The sequence below is a fragment of the Rhipicephalus sanguineus genome, chromosome 2, assembly GCF_013339695.2.
Source record: "Rhipicephalus sanguineus isolate Rsan-2018 chromosome 2, BIME_Rsan_1.4, whole genome shotgun sequence".
Classification (NCBI taxonomy): Eukaryota; Metazoa; Arthropoda; class Arachnida; order Ixodida; family Ixodidae; genus Rhipicephalus; species Rhipicephalus sanguineus.
Window position 1 is genome coordinate 211,390,737 of NC_051177.1, and position 16,173 is coordinate 211,406,909.

The window sequence follows — 16,173 nt, forward strand, 5'->3', positions numbered from 1 at the left end:
AAGCTCAATCGTTGTTTCGCACTCGCTAGTTGCACCTGGTCCCATAGCAAACTATGCGAGAGAGTCGGTCTATGCACTACTCAATACTTCTCCGACAGGTGCGCCACACATCTTGGAAACTCCAGAGTCTGACGTCTATTGTGTTTGCAGTGTTTGTTATCTAATGTAATGAGGGTTATTGGACAAACCTCAAGAACCGTGCAGTAGAACACAGGGCGAAGAAGAGGTGGTGTTCGAACGCAGATCTCGTGGTGCATCCGCTCGTGATGATGATCGTGATGATGTTCGTTCCTTCATTATAATTGCCCCCGTCGAGGAAGATGAAGCCATCCTAGCGATCTAACTGGTGAAACAAGCGGTCGCAAGTACGGTTTCAAGCGATCTACGTGAACAATATCATGTCCACGCCGACGGCCGACGGCGCTCGCCGAGCTGCGTAAGCGGTTCAATGGCGTAATTGACAGATAATGTGCGCTCGACTACGCGGTAGGGGCCATGGTAATTTGAAAGTAGTTTGGTAGACAACCAGTGCGCAGCAATGGTACATGCAGCCATACAAGTGTTCCAGGTGCGAACGTTGCAGCAGGAGGTGGTCATCATGGCCTCTTTTCTGGCGTTGTTGGTTTGTTGTAGTAAGATGCTTGGCTAGTTGGCGGCATTCTTCAGCGTGACGGGCGGCTTCTGACACGGTCGTGCACTCGGATGCATCTGGTGCGTATGGCAGCAAAGTGTCGATAGTGTGCGTCGGTTGGCGACCATTCAGAAGGAAGAATGGGGAAAATCCGGTTGTGCTTGCGTAGCGTGTTATAGGCGTAGGTCACAAATGGAAGGACCAGGTCCAGTTTGTTTGGTCAGATGCAACATGCGTCGCGAGCATGTCACCCAGGGTCGATTAAACCGCTCAGTCAGACCGTTCATCTGAGGATGATAGGCAGTACTCGTCCGGTGTACAATATGGCACTGGTGGAGAAGTGCTTGAATTACATCGGAGAGAAATACACGGCTACGGTCACTGAGGAGTTCGCGAGGAGGGCCATGACGGAGCACAAACCGATTGAGGATGAAAGATGCGACGTCCTGAGCGGTGGCCGTGTGAAGAGCAGCGGTTTCGGCGTACCGTGTAAGGTGGTCCGTAGCAACGATTGCCCATCGGTTACCTGCCGTAGTCAATGGCAAGGGTCCATAAAGGTCAATTCCGACGCGTCGAATGGGCGGTCTGGGCACGGAAGCGGCTGTAGTGAACCTGCTGCGGGATGCTGTGGTTGTTTCCGTCGCTGACACTCGTGGCAGCCACGAATGACTGACGGACATAGGTAACATTCCGCGCCAGTAATACCGTTTCCGTAAGCGCTCATAAGTCTTGAAGACACCTGCGGGACACATCGGGTCGGAGTGAAAGGACGCGCAGATTGTTGAGCGCAGCGTTCGGGGAATAACGAGCAGCCACTTCCTGCCATCTGGGGAAAGTTTGCGCCGGTACAAGAGGCCGTCTCGAATGCTGAAGTGTGAAGCCTGGCGTCGTAGTGCTCGAGGGTTGGAAGTGTGGGTGCCTCAGATAACACGTCAGAAGCGAACTCTCCATGGATCGTTACGCTGGGCAGAGGAGACTGTGTCGACGTCAGGATCTGACACCGTGTGGTCTATAGAGGATATGGATGCAGTCTGAGTGGATAGTGGTGACCGCAAGAGCGCATCAGCATCGGCGTGCTTGCGGCCGGAACGGTATACGACGCGGATGTCATACTCTTGAAGTCGGAGCCCAACGAGCAAGGCGACCTGACGGATCCTTCAGCGAAGACAACACGCATAATGCATGGTGGTCCGTAACCACATCAAGCGTGCGGGCCTATAGTATGGGTGGAACTTGACAAGTGCCCAAATTATGGCCAGGCATTCTTTTTCAGTAACGCTGCAGTTTGATTCAGCCTTGGTGAGCGTTCTGCTGGCGCATGCGACGACATACTCAGGGAACCCAGGCTTTCGTTGAGCGAGAACCGCCACCGAGGCCGACACCAGCTGGCGTCTGTGTGCACCTCAGTTGCAGCCGTAGGGTCGTAGTGGCGCAATATAGGTGGTGATGTCAGGAGGACGCCAAAAGAGTAGAGAACGCTTTATCACACTCGGAGGACCAAGACGAGACATCGGTGGCGCTGCTTAAAAGTTGTGTCCAAAGGCGCAATTATAGAGGCGAAGTTGCGCACCAAACCGGCGAAAGCTAGGAGCATTAATCCTATGAAGCTCCTAACTGCTTTACAGTCGTCGGTTTGGGGAAGTCGGCGACAGCGCGTAATTTAGCCGGGTTGGAAGTATGCCGTTCCTGGATACGACGTGACCGAGAATCGTGAGTTCCCGTGCAGCGAAGCGGCATTTTCTTGAGATTCAGTTGGAGCTGAGCATTCCTCAGACACGTCCGGACATGTTTCAGGCGTACAAGATGTGTTGCGAAGTCTGGCGCAAAAACAACAATATCATCGAGGTAGCAGAGACATATGTTCCATTTCAAACCCCGTAGAACCGAATCCATCATGCGCTCGAAGGTGGCCGGCGCATTGCAGAGCCCGAAGGGCATGACATTGAATTCATATAAACCGTCAGGTGTGTCGAAGGCTATTTTTGGACGATCGGCATCTGCTAAGGGCACTTGCAATAACCTGAACGCAAATCTAATGATGAAAAAAACTCGGCCCCTTGTAAACAATCAAGGGCGGTCGTCAATCCTGGGCAAAGGGTACACGTCCTTTCCGAGTGACCTTATTTAAGCGCCGGTAATCCACGCAGAAGCGAATCGAACCATCCTTCTTTTTAACTAGAACCACAGGTGATGCCCACGGACTTTGTGAAGGTCGAATAACGTCGCGTTTAAGCATATCATCAACATGTTCGGTAATAACTTGACGTTCGGTGGGTGGAAACACGGTATGGTCGCTGTCGCACTGGCGCGTTGGAGCCTGTGTCGATGTAGTGAGAATGGTAGACGTTCGTCCCAGGCCAGGTTGAGCAACGTCGAAAGATTCGCGGAACTGGTACAGCAGCTGGAGAAGATCAGAGCGTTCAGATGGCGACAGTCCGTCTGCGATCGACGAATTGAATAGGTCGGACGGTGGTACATCAGAAGGGTTGAGGGCACCGATAGCTTCGAGGTCGATGCCAGATGAACCTTGCTGCATGACAAAAATGTGTCCTTTGTCAATGGCCTGCACGCGTCCAAGAGATTCACCTTTAAACAGTTGGATGGGATACCGAAAGGGATTGGTGACGCAGAGAACGCTGTTTCCTTGAGAAATGGAGAGGGTCGAATAAGGCAGAAGAAGTGGTTTTCGACAGAGGAACAGGCTTGATGGCTCAAAGAAGGCAGTTTCGTCACAAATGCCGGCGCAGAACACGGGTAGCAGAAGAGCTGCTGCCGGGGGAATTTCAGTGTTTCTTTCACGACTAGTTTGTGTGCGGCTTGCAGAATGTGGTTGTAGGACTGGTCGTAGAACGGGAAGAGTTCAAGTTCAGACCTGGTACAATGATAACAGCATGATGACGAGATAAAAAAATCCCAGCCAAGTATGATGTCGTGCGAGCAGGATGAAAGGACGATAAACTCAACAATGTAGTGGTCCTTCGCGATGATCAGTCGGGCAGTGCAGGCGGCTATAGGCCGAACAGGTTCTCCATTCGCTGTTCGCAAGGACATCTTATCAAGAGGCGTGGTCACTTTTCGAAGCTTGCGGCAAAGTTAGGCGTCTATAACGGAAACGGCAGCACCGGTATCGACAAGCGCGTAGGCATGAGTACCTTCTACAAAAACTTCGACAATGTTCGACGGCAGAGTTCGAGGACTTGAGCATTTCGACAGCGCAGTTCTTGCCTCCTGAACTGCGGCGGCTAGTTTCCCTCATTTTCAGGGGCTGGCCGACGACGCATTGGTGACAAGGAGCGGCGACGGGGTGACGGTGAGCGACGAGACGTAGGTTGCGGGTAGTCACGTGAGAACGTGCTTGATTGAATATCCGGACTGTCATAACGAGATAGGGGGCGGTTCATGGAGTTGTTCTGTGAATGGGCGTTGGTGTATCCTGGCACGCGACGACGGCAGTATCGGGCGATATGGCCGGGGCCGCCGCATGCGAAGCAGATCGGCCGGAGCGATGGGAGCAGCGCATGCGGCGAACGGCTGAGTCGAGGCTGGGGTAGCGAGGGGAGCAGCCCACGTGGCGGGCGGCTGAGCCGGAGCTGAGGTATGCGGCACACCATGGAACGGCGGGGGCTGGTGTAGCTGCTGGCGCTTTACTGCCTCAGCGTAGGTAAGAGGCGCGGCGACAGGGTGCTGCGGAAAGGCACCGGCATGGCCTCGGAAATCTGTTCCTGAAGCACATGTTGGAGCACGGGAGCCAATGGTGTTGGGTGCCGCAGCGGCTGCTGCTGTGAGAGCTCTTGACGCTGAGAAAAAGGCAGGAGAGAAAGCTGACGAGCCACTTCCTCACGCACGAAGTCTTTCATTTGTGCCAGAAGGTAGGACTGGTCAGGCATGACGTCCCGTGCAGTTACTGGTTGGATCGTCTGGGATGAACGTCGCGTGAGAGCTCGTTGCCTTTTCAATTCGTCATAGCTCTGGCACAGAGTTACAACTTTGGAAACAGTGCTAGGAGACTTCGCGAGGAGCATCTGGAAAACATCGCCGTCGACACCCTTCGTGATGTGCTGTATCTTGGCACTTTCGCTCATTGAGGCATCGACGCGCCTGCAGAGATCGATGATGTGCTCGATATAGGCGGTGAAAGTTTCACCTGGTTCCTGTGCCCGTGCCCAGACGTTGTTTCGGTGCGTAACTTCCTTACGGCCGGGCGACCGAAAACGGCTGATATTGCCTCCTTGAAAGCAGCCCAGTTCTCAAACTCAGACTCGTGATTCGTGTACCACAGCTTCGCCACGTTGGCGAGGTAAAAGTTCACAGTGCCCAACTTCGCAGCGTCATCCCACCGGTTGGGTCCACTCACTTTTTTGTAGGACGACAGCCAGTCCTCGACGTCCTGGTCTTCTGTTCCCGCAAATATCGGGGGGTCTCGCTGGTGAACTGGCCCGGGGCAGACAGCGGCTGCGAGAGGTGGCGTCTGTTGGGAAGCGTGAGCTTGCATGGTCGACGGCAGTGTGCGGGATCGGAGTTCCAGGGCGTAGGCGATGGGGTTACCCCGCACGATCCACCAAATGTAATGAGGTTTATTGGACAAGCCTCAGATCCGGGTGGTAGAACACAGGGCGAAGAAGATGGTGGTGTTCGAACGCAGATCTCGTGGTGCATCTGCTCGTGATGATGATCGTTGAGCTCCCTGTCATTGAGTTCGTTCCTTCATTATATAATTTTATAACAAATCAATAAAGATTACAGATGTTCTTCTGTGATACGGGCGTCATGCCGGATTAACGGCAATTGTGATTCCAGTGTTGGCTCCACCTAATAAAAATTCCTATCATTCAGGAAGCTATATTCAAACGTTGTTCGACCCTGGATGAATACGCTAACGAAAGTTACTTGTGATATTCGCACCATCGCATCTTGATGTGCACTTCATTCCGATAATACTGACCTCTCTGCTAGAAAGAGAGTGCTTACGTAAGGTCAGTCGATAAGTTGCCCTTTAAACGCCAGTTGTCCTTTAAACGCCAGTTGCCCTTTAAACGCCAGTTGCCCTTTAAACGCCAGTTGCCCTTTAAACGCCAGTTACCCTCTAAACGCCGTTGCCCTCTAAACGCCAGCAAAGCCACGATGTGCGCACAGCTCCTACGCTTACAAAAACACGTCGATCCACCTCGTAGCGCTTGGCTGAAAGCCATAAAATGCAGTAAGAAAACTACTCGCTGATTGCTTCGCATGAAACCGATTCCCACAAGGCATGGGATCTGCCATTTTATTTTAAATGCGAAGCATTTCTTAGCGAACCTCAGGCACTTTGGCCGTTTCTATCTACGTATCTATCTATCTATCTATCTAGCCGCCTACGTCTCGGCGCTCTCCTGGTGGTCTCCATAACTTGTAATATGCCAAGATTGGCGTAGCAGGGGATCAGTGTATGACGAACACAATTCACTGGTCATCACCTGAATAACGAAAAATACCTGTCGCATACGTAATGAAACCCTTTCTCTCAGTCACGTGTGGCACATGCCCGTACACCAGAGTTCATGTTATGCGGGTATGTGCCACAGGTGATACAAAGTCTCAACCAACACAGTAACCACGAACACACACATATTGACACGCGGAAAGTGATAATATTAATAATTGTTGGGCTTTTATATCCCAGAACTACGATATGATTATGAGAGACGCCATAGCGAAGGGCTCCGGAAATTTTTACCATTGGGTGTTCTTTAACGTGTACCGAGATCGCACAGTACACAGTCATCTAGCAGTTTTCCTCCAGCGAAATGCGACCGCCGCGACCGGGATCGAACCTGCGACCTTCGTGTCAGCAGCCGAGCACCGTAACCGCTACACCACCGCGGCGGACGCAAGGAAAGTGAGGAAGCTGAAGACAGAACACCCGGGGAAGACGCTCAACTACCATCCACTCGTCCAAGTCGTCCGCAACGTGGACCACGTGGATTACGCAAAAACCTGGGTCAATGCTTTCTGCAATAAATCTGCTGAGAAAACTAGGCCTCTCATCATTACCGGTGACTTCAACATTGATTTATCAAGACCCAACAATGATTGGTGCTTATACTGTGTGAAAGACGGCCTGGATGTGGACAGGGCATCAAAAGACCTCGCTGCCACGTCCGCGACAGAAGGCATCATAGATCACTTCATCGTAAGAGGAATCCAGGATTTCCACCAGCTTCACAATATCTCGCACTTCACTACACTTAGATTCCTCATAACCGCGATCACGAACGGATCCGATAACAAGTCCGGTCCAGCTGCTGGTGCTCACTGGTCACTTTAATGAAGGCGTTGTTCAAGAACTGTCAAGAACCCATTTACACATACACATGGGTTCGCGAAACGTGCGTGCGTTCTCCGCCATAACAGAAAAGTATAAGCATAACAACTGTAACTGTGACTGTAACGTACATGCAGTGCGCCTGCGCGTGGCACTCGGCTATGCATATATCTAGGGAAACTATCCTGAATGAAGCTTAGTTGCGAGTAACGCCTGTCCTGTGCATCTGTGTTCTTTCTTTGTCCTGTTCGGATTCGTGCTATCCAGTATTGAAGAATATAAGCTTACCGCGTCTGGTGTTGGTAACACCCATGTTGCTGTTGGCATCGTTACGCAACTGTAAACAACGGGTTATATAATACATATGCTACTCTTGAACATATGAGTGTGCGTATACCACTTCCACATTTCTCTAGCGTCATTCCCTAACCTTTCGCCCAATGTGAAAAGTTACGCCAAAGACACCATCCTGCGCATGCTTCGCATCATGTCGATTTCCCACGGCAGGTGGGATCTGTCGAATTTTTTTTAATCAAGAAACTCGCCAGCAGAGGCTGCCTGCGTCGGCGTTGTCTCTCGCGGGTGAGGGCGCGTTCTCGCTCCTTGCGAGCTGATAGTTCCTCGTTCATCGAAGAAAGAGCGTTTCCATAGTCAACGCGCGCCGTTCACACTGTCGCCACACGGCGAGCGTTGAGGTGGTGGTGCCTTCTCTTGTGCTCAAGCAAATGGACTGTCCCGACGGCAGACGACGATGCACGATGCACGCCGACACGCTGAGACCCTAAGGTGCTCCGCCCGGAAAATGAAAATTGCGCTGTGTGTGTCTTCTTCTTTGTTGTCCATGTATTTCTTGTTGCGCAGTCGTACTGATCTAACATGAAGGGCGACGCACAAAAAAAGCCGGGATTAGCTTGCACTAGTGGCGCAAGGCTAAAGAGGACAGCGGAGCTGATCGGTTCCTAGCTGGCCGCGGTCATACGAAGAAATGCCAACTGGTGCCAAGTTCCAGTCGAGTTCAGTCCAATCGCCTCTCGCCGTTTTAGCCGTACTACGTCGTGGACTACTTTAAACAAGTCAAGTGCAGGTCTCGCTTGGCAGTGCGCCGCGATTCCTGGTAAGCGGCTTCCTCATCGGCAGTGCGAACTTTTTTCGGTCTCCCCATGTCTGCGTCTGGCGGCGCCCGCCGCCGCCACGTGCCGGCTTCATACAGAACGATAGCCGTGATACAGAACGCAGTTGGCCGTGACGTCACGGCTGGCGCGACCGTGCAGTTGCGCGCAGTGTCCAGGCAGGCGGTCTGGTGGCGGAGCAGTGTATGGGCTAGCGAAGTAGGCGCACGGTTGTGCATACGGTTACTAGGCAACTCGCGGTGACGTCACTGCGGCGCGGAGATTTTTGTTCCTGCTGGACAGATTACAGCCGGCTTAAACAACTCGGCTGTTAAAAAGGAGCACGTACGACCGCCTCTCTACGAACTGTTTTAATTATTATAGGCCGCAATACGTACTACACATATAGTATACGGCACCGGACAAAGACGTGGTTGGAACCGCAGCCATGCATAAAGACAACGATAGTAATTGTTTTTCGGCTTCATGTGACGAAATCTAGCTTTAGCATTTGCTACATCTTCGCTTTATCCTCACTCCTAAAAAAATGGAGTGACCCTCTCTCCTTTAAGGGGGAAACGGCGATGTCCCCAATGTTCGTCTTCAAATGGAGGAACTTTCCTCCCTTTTCAACGGAGAAACCGTTCCTCCTCCGTCAAAATCAAAATGGCTGACGCCAAGCCAGTTAGCGAGCAATAGATTTAGGCCTAGCGAGTGCATCGATTCTCGACTGATAAAGAGTATGCGGTACTGGTAATCACAAAAAACGGTCCCGCTGAGCTTAATATCGAACGATACGACAATAAAATCAAGCAGACAAACCTGTGGTGATGAAACCTCGCGAAACGGAACGACGGAACTCGTACGTTTCGCTCGGCCAGCAAGACGGCGTTCACTTTACAAGAGACAGATACTGCAAAGGAGTTCTCACCCGGAGACTGGACGTTACGCTAGCTGTCTTTATTTCTCGAAGCATCACGTGGTGTAGCGACGTTATCCACGCGTTTACGGGGCAATAGGCCCCGACACGTGCCTCCAAAAGTACATTCTTTAGCAGCAAAACAATCCCGGCGCAGCAGAGCATAGTTTCGATAGATAGATGTTCAAAAATATATAAGTGGAGCTGTGAGAGCGCCACAGCCGTGAAGTAGGTGGTAGCTGGCGTCCTCTAGAGGGATTAAACAATATTAAAAAAGTGTTTCTGACTGAGGCGGCGTACGTTGATACTACAATATGGCAATTCGGCCAGGTGAGCCCATTCATCGATTACTCAAGGACACGGAAGCTTCATACACATTTTATTAATACGCACACATTCACTGGGCATACGCATATACACACACTCACTCAATTCAACACATACAAAATTCATTCACATGTATACAGCCTCAACAATTCACTACAGACGCGTACGTACAGACGTGTTTACACTAGTGATGCAGAACTATCGATAGTACTATCGATACTATCAATAGCCGAGTCACTATCGAACTATCGATGGTAAAAAATACTATCGATAGTGCTATCGATAGTAAAAAATTCGATGGTACTATCGATAATATAAAATCAACAGCACGGACTCATTGCAGAATAAACTTGGTTCCCCGAGGAGCAGGCTGAAGGGCAAGCAAGTTGACGTGCTAGTGTTTTTCACGTGAGTGCTTTGCTGGCACATGATCATAAAGTCAATCTGTTCAGCTGAAGCGGAAAGGAAGGCGTTGCCTAGGGTAGAACTGCGCGACTTCAAACTTACATTGCATTTTATGATTTCAAAAAAAGAAAAAAGCATATCAAGATGTAAGTTTGTTAATTGTAAGGATTAACTGGTTGATTTTGGATGTGAATTTATTGATGGACATATTATGCCATTTTCACTGCGCAAACAATTTATTTCTTTCGCCGAAATTTGCTCATAAATTAAGCGAAGCTGATAGTAGGCTATCGCAAATATTTTGGAAATAAGGCCGGCCAGCAACAGCATCATTATTCACAACACTATCGATAGTCTTTCACGTGGTTGTGACGGTAAAAATGCTGCAGCAAGACTGGAAAATACGGAGCTCTTTATGTGGGCTAACTTGTGTCCAGAAAATCAAAACTCAAAATACAAGCGATACACGCTGCGCACTGATAGCGGCCAGAACAGTTGTCGGCCATCGAGTAATCTGATCATCGGTGGAACGCGTCGTTGTTATACATCAGTGATTGAACCGTTCCAGCGTTGTCGCTGGTTCTCGCTTAAGCTCTCGAATAAACTTCACTATTCACGTCGGCACGTAATCTTAACAGAATGATCTGAAAACAACACTCTTAAAAAAAATGGAGTGACCCTCTCTCCTTTAAGGGAGAAACGGCGATGTCCCCAATGTTCGTCTTCAAATGGAGAAACCGTTCCTCCCTTTTCAATGGAGAAACCGTCAAAATCAAGATGGCTGACGCCAAGCCAGTGAAGCGAGCAATAGATTTAGGCCTAGCGAGCGCATCGATTCTCGACTGATAAAGAGTATGCGGCACTGGCAGTCACAAAAAAACGGTCCCGCTGAGCTTAATATCGAACGCTATGACAATAAAATCGAGCAGACAAACCTGTAGTGATGAAAACCTCGCGAAACGGAACGACGGAACTCGTACGTTTCGCTCGGCCAGCGAGACGGCGTTCACTTTAAAAGAGACGGATACTGCAAAGGGGCTCTCACCCGGAGACTGTACGTTACGCTTGCTGTCTTTATTTGTCGAAGCGTCACACGGTGTAGCGACGTTATCCACGCGTTTGTGCCTCCAAAATGTACATTCTGTCGCACCAAAACAATCCCGGCGCAGCAGAGCATAGTTTCGATAGATAGATGTTCAACTTCATATAAGTAGGTGGAGCTATGAGAGCGCCTCGGCCGCGAAGTAGGTGGTAGCTGGCGCCATCTAGAGGGATTAAACAATACTAAAAAAAAAGTTGTTTCTTACTGAGGCGGCGTGCGTCGATACTGCACACGGCATTTCGGGGAGGTGGACCCATTCATGGATTACTCAAGGACACCGGAAAGTTGATACGCACATGTTCACTAGGCAGACACATAGTACGCACATTCAATTCAATACATACACAATTCATTCGCATGTATAAAACCTACAACACAAACAATTCACTACAGACGCATACGTATAGACGTTTACACATACCCCTCTAAGAAGCGCTGGCCCTTATATAGTCATTGAATTACAGTGGACCATAGTGGCACAAAGATGCGTCATTTTTCTTCAACACTTTACGATTTCATGGCTGCGTCACAATATACGCCGACATTCTTAAATGTTAGCTATGGCTTAGCCAAGCGGACAAGTAAATCTAAAGCCGCATGATAATGAACAATATAATTACAGAGAGTTGATTAGTTAGTGCGAAAACGACCATATTGTGAACCATTCATACCATTCCGGCGACATTTTGAAGTAGCGCCATCTTCCGACAGCGGCCACATATGAAATTTCTCTTCTTATTTCTTTATTTTCAATAATTACTGTGTGAGGGCGAAACATCGGCAACATAGTTCAGATTCCGTCGCCTTCGTCGCGCGCCGACTTCGTTGAGTGGTTTGGCGTTAACATCTGTTCACATTCTGTTCATGCGTTGACCACAAGTATGACGATGGGCCATGGATTCTTTCAACTGCTAGCCCTTCAGTGACAATGCTTCTGATGCGGTACGGCCGTCTCATTTGTGTATACGTACGTTACAACGCGGGTCGTGCGAAGAAACAAGACAAGATGGCCTCGCACCGGACGGTGGTCTTTCGAGAGCGATGTCAGTGGCTCTTGGCGTCGCGGCAGCTCGATTACTTGAGTAGAGAAACTGGCGCTACACCGCGCGAATTATGGAGAAGAACGCTACCCCACTACGTGTTCTGTAATATTTCAGTACGCTGTACCTACATGCTGCTCTGCTACTGTTACGTCACGGTATTCGCCTGGCGTGTGAAATTGTGGTCATTGTGCGACAACTGTGTAGTTGTCATTGTGGCGGTGGTTTGTCTTGCGTTAGATTTGGAATACTCTTTTCACAAGGTGAGTGAGAGTGTTAGTGATTACCCACTGTGCACAGCTGTCATTAGAAGCGCATTTTGTGTTGAGTTTCGCACGCCAAAGCAAATCCTGAGAACGAGAGATACATACTGCACGCGTGCATAAGTCGGTCCTAATTCTCAGTGATGGCATGCGTATTCCAAAACGCATGTGATTGAGAATTTTGGCTTAATTGACAGAAGTCATTGACTTATTTTTCAGATATGTGCAATTATGATGCAGGTTAACGTTAAAATGCAGCCACGGCGGCCACATTTCAATGGGGGCGAAAGGCAAAGAACACCCATGTGCTTATGTTCGGGTGCACGTTAAAGAACCCCAGTTGATCGAAGTTAATCCGTAGTCCCACACTACGGCGTGCCTCATAATCATACGGTGGTTTCGACACGTCAAACTCCAGCAATTATATGTTATCGTACTTTCACGCATGCACTGTCCAGTGGTATCACGTTTGCTAAAATGTTGTAAAAATTAACCTTCATGCTTCTTTATATTGCTTGTTGCGCCCCGCCACTGTGGTCTAGTGGTTATGGCGCTCGACTGCTGACCCGAAGGTCGCGGGATCGAATCCCGGCCGCGGCGGCTGCATTTTCGATGGAGGCGAAAATGTCTGAGGCCCGTGTACTTAGATTTAGGTGCACGTTAAAGAACCCCAGGTGGTCAAAATTTCCGGAGCCCTCCACTACGGCGTCTCTCATAATCAATCGTGGTTTTGGGACGTTAAACCCCAGATATTATTATTATATTGCTTGTTGCATTGATAAGTGCTATAAGTGCTGTGTAAAAGTAAGAACGCGTGCTCTAGCCAAGTATGTTAACGCCGAAAAAAGTTGAATTATTGGTGTACCGTCGAAGGTGTTCATTAAAACAAGACTGTTTTGTGAAGCGGGACTTATTGTATTTATGACAAGCAGATCGTGCGCAAGCGTATACAAACAACACGAGACACACGGAAGTATGCGGCGCATCGCGCACACGCCGAGCCTATAAAAAAAAAAAGAACTCCACACACGTTACTCAACACATAGAACAAACACAATGAACGTCACTCGTGTGTTGCTCGCATCAATCCTAGGTACAAGTAATTGCACGCGACTGGCCGAGATCGGTAGCACTGGATAGTCCGGTCTGAGGCTGCCGAGTGACCGCGAAGGGCAGCTGCTCTCCGCAGCACGGAATCACGATTGAACTCGGCGTGCGCATGCGCGCGCGCGCAACTCACGTGGTTGAGGAGAAGAAAGTGAGAAAGTTTCTCCCTTGGCGCTTGCCGCAAGAGGGCGCGACGAGTAAATCGTCCGCAAAGGAGAAAGTCGCGGCTCCGAAGGAGGAACGGAGCCCGTTGCTCCATTCTCGCTCCTTTTTTAGAGTGAATCGTGAAGCTTCTCAAACAGTACGGTGTGGTCCCCTTCAAACGTTGCTAGCAGTCTTTGTGTTTGTGTCTCTGTGTTTGAGTATTTGTGTTTCAAAACCGAATACATAAAAGAGCAATAAACACGCGTTGCAGTAATATCGCCAGCAATATTAACGATGGTACTACTGATTGCACTATCGATAGTAGTGCTATCGATAATGTGTTTACACTATCGATAGTTTCAAAAAAACTATCGATGCTATCGATAGTCAATTTACCGATAGTTCTGCATTATTACTTCAATGACAATGCTTATGATGCGGTAACGGCCGTCACAGTTGTGTATACATACGTTACAACGCGGGTCGTGCGAAGAAACAAGACAACATGGCCTCGCACCGGATGGTGGTCTTTCGAGAGCGATGTAAGTGGCTCTTGACGGCGCCGCGGCAGCTCGATTACTTGAGTAGAGAAACTAGCGCTACCCCGCGCAAATTATGGAAAAGAACACTACCCGCACTACGTGTTCTGTAATGTTTAGTACGCTGTACCTACATACTACTCTGCTACAGTTACGTCATGGTATTCGCCTGGAGTGTCAAATTGCGGTCATTGTGCGGCAACTGTGTAGTTGTCGTTGTGGCGGTAGTTAGTCTTGCTCTGGATTTAGAATACTCTTTTCACAAAGGTAAGTGAGAGTGTTACTGATTGACCACTGTGCACAGCTGTCATTAGAAGCGCATTTTGTACTGAATTTCGCACGCCAAAGCAAAATCCTGAGATCGAGAGATACATAACTGCACGCGTGCATAAGCCCGCCCTAATTCTCAGTGATGACATGCGTAATCCCACACGCATGTGATTGAGAATTTTGGCTTAATTGACAGAAGTCATTCAACTTGATTTTCAGATGTGTGCAATAATGATGCAGTTTAACGTTAAACTGCATCCACGGCTGGTCGCATTTCGATAGGGGCGAAAGGCAAAGAACACTCGTGGGCTTATGTTCGGGTGCACGTTAAACAACCCCAGGTGATCGAAATTAATCCGTAGTCCCACACTACGGCGTTCCGCATAATCATATGGCGGGTTTTGACACGTAAAAACTCCAGCAATTATATATTATCATACATTCACGCATGCACGTCCAGTGGTATCGCAATGCCCATAGACTGTCGCGCCACCGAGCGGAATTCAGGAGCGTCCTTCTCGAGGAGGGTTAGTAGACGACAAATGGCGGCACTATGCAGTCGCTCCCTTGTTCGGCTGTGCTAGCCTCAGTGTTAACGCGTTGGTAAGAAAGGAACACTACGACTTTGCATGTTCCCTGCATCAGTGAACAAACCGGGCCCTCCGTGACACGAGAAATCTGATTCGTTCTTGCGAGACGCGAAGTTTTCGTGTGAAAATGCGTTCGCAACTCGCGCTTTCAATGCTACCCCCACAGTGTACACATACTATCAGCTTCGCGAGGCTTTCTGTAGCCACGTAGGTAAGTTAAATGTTATCGTGTGACATATTCAGTAGAAGCTCACCCTGTTTTACTTGCATATATAATTGGTCAGTGTTCTTTTACTGCATGAGTCCCATAACACTGTAGCGGGAGGGAGGGTCGCGCGGGCTCGCGATATCGCTCATGTATAACTGAGCGATCTCAAGTGGCGATAGCCATATTTAAAATAGGGCCTCTATCTTGTCAGCAAGCGCTGTTACGAATCGTGCGAGCGACGTTTTCAATCATTCGAGTGATTCCGCTTCCTGCTCGACGCCTTTCGGGGAGCGAACGCTTTCCATCCACGCCGTCCCTTCGCCAGTGTGTTGGGTTTCATAGCCACCGCTGCGCCGCTTGTTTTTGTTACGTTTGTTGATAGGTGGCAGCACACTGCAACGCGATTTGCTGTTGACCTGTCTGTAGAGCAAAACGTTCTCCGCGCCCAGACGTCTCTCTAATTGTAAACGTGGTGACGCGGAGTGGTCGAAGTCGTTCGGCGGAGGAAATTCTTCAGATGCTTTCAGCAAGTGATATTGAAAAGAAACCATCTGACGACGAGGATTTTTTTCACTGGACGTAGAAGACTGTGAAAGCACCGAGAGTGGATAGCGACGATGAACAACCAGTGCTAACTCACGACGAGCGAGTTGCACTTCACGTCCCCTCGTGCGTTACTGTTCTTTAACGCTCGTAACTCGTAAGTCACTTTGACGTATTAATGTATAATATCTTGAGCGAGATCGAAATAAAGCATAGTTCCTCTTGTGCATTGCATGTATCATAATTATTGTGGATATTATGGAGCGCCGCATGCCGCAACACGCTCGAGCTCGACCAGCGCAGCGAAATGGTTAGAGCGATGGATCGTGCAGTCACGGCCACAATCCACGCCTCTCGGCTAACTTCTTCGACGTTGCGAAAAGGACACGTTGCTGCATTCTTTTCAATATTCATATTTCGATTGTGCTGATCGAGCCTGTAAAATGCGAGGAAGTAAATTGCGCACGGCTACAGTCTCAGCATGGCTGTGACACAAGCGCTACTGAATGGCATGTTAAATGCTTGTGTTCCGTTTGAAGACGTAACTCCGCGTTTTCCGATTGCGAAGTAATGACGAAAGGGTATTATCACAGAACACTTTTTGTTTGTAAGCCATCATCACGCGCAGCAGCGATGGCGCTACTCGCTGGCGGCCTACTACTGCGGCAAATCCGT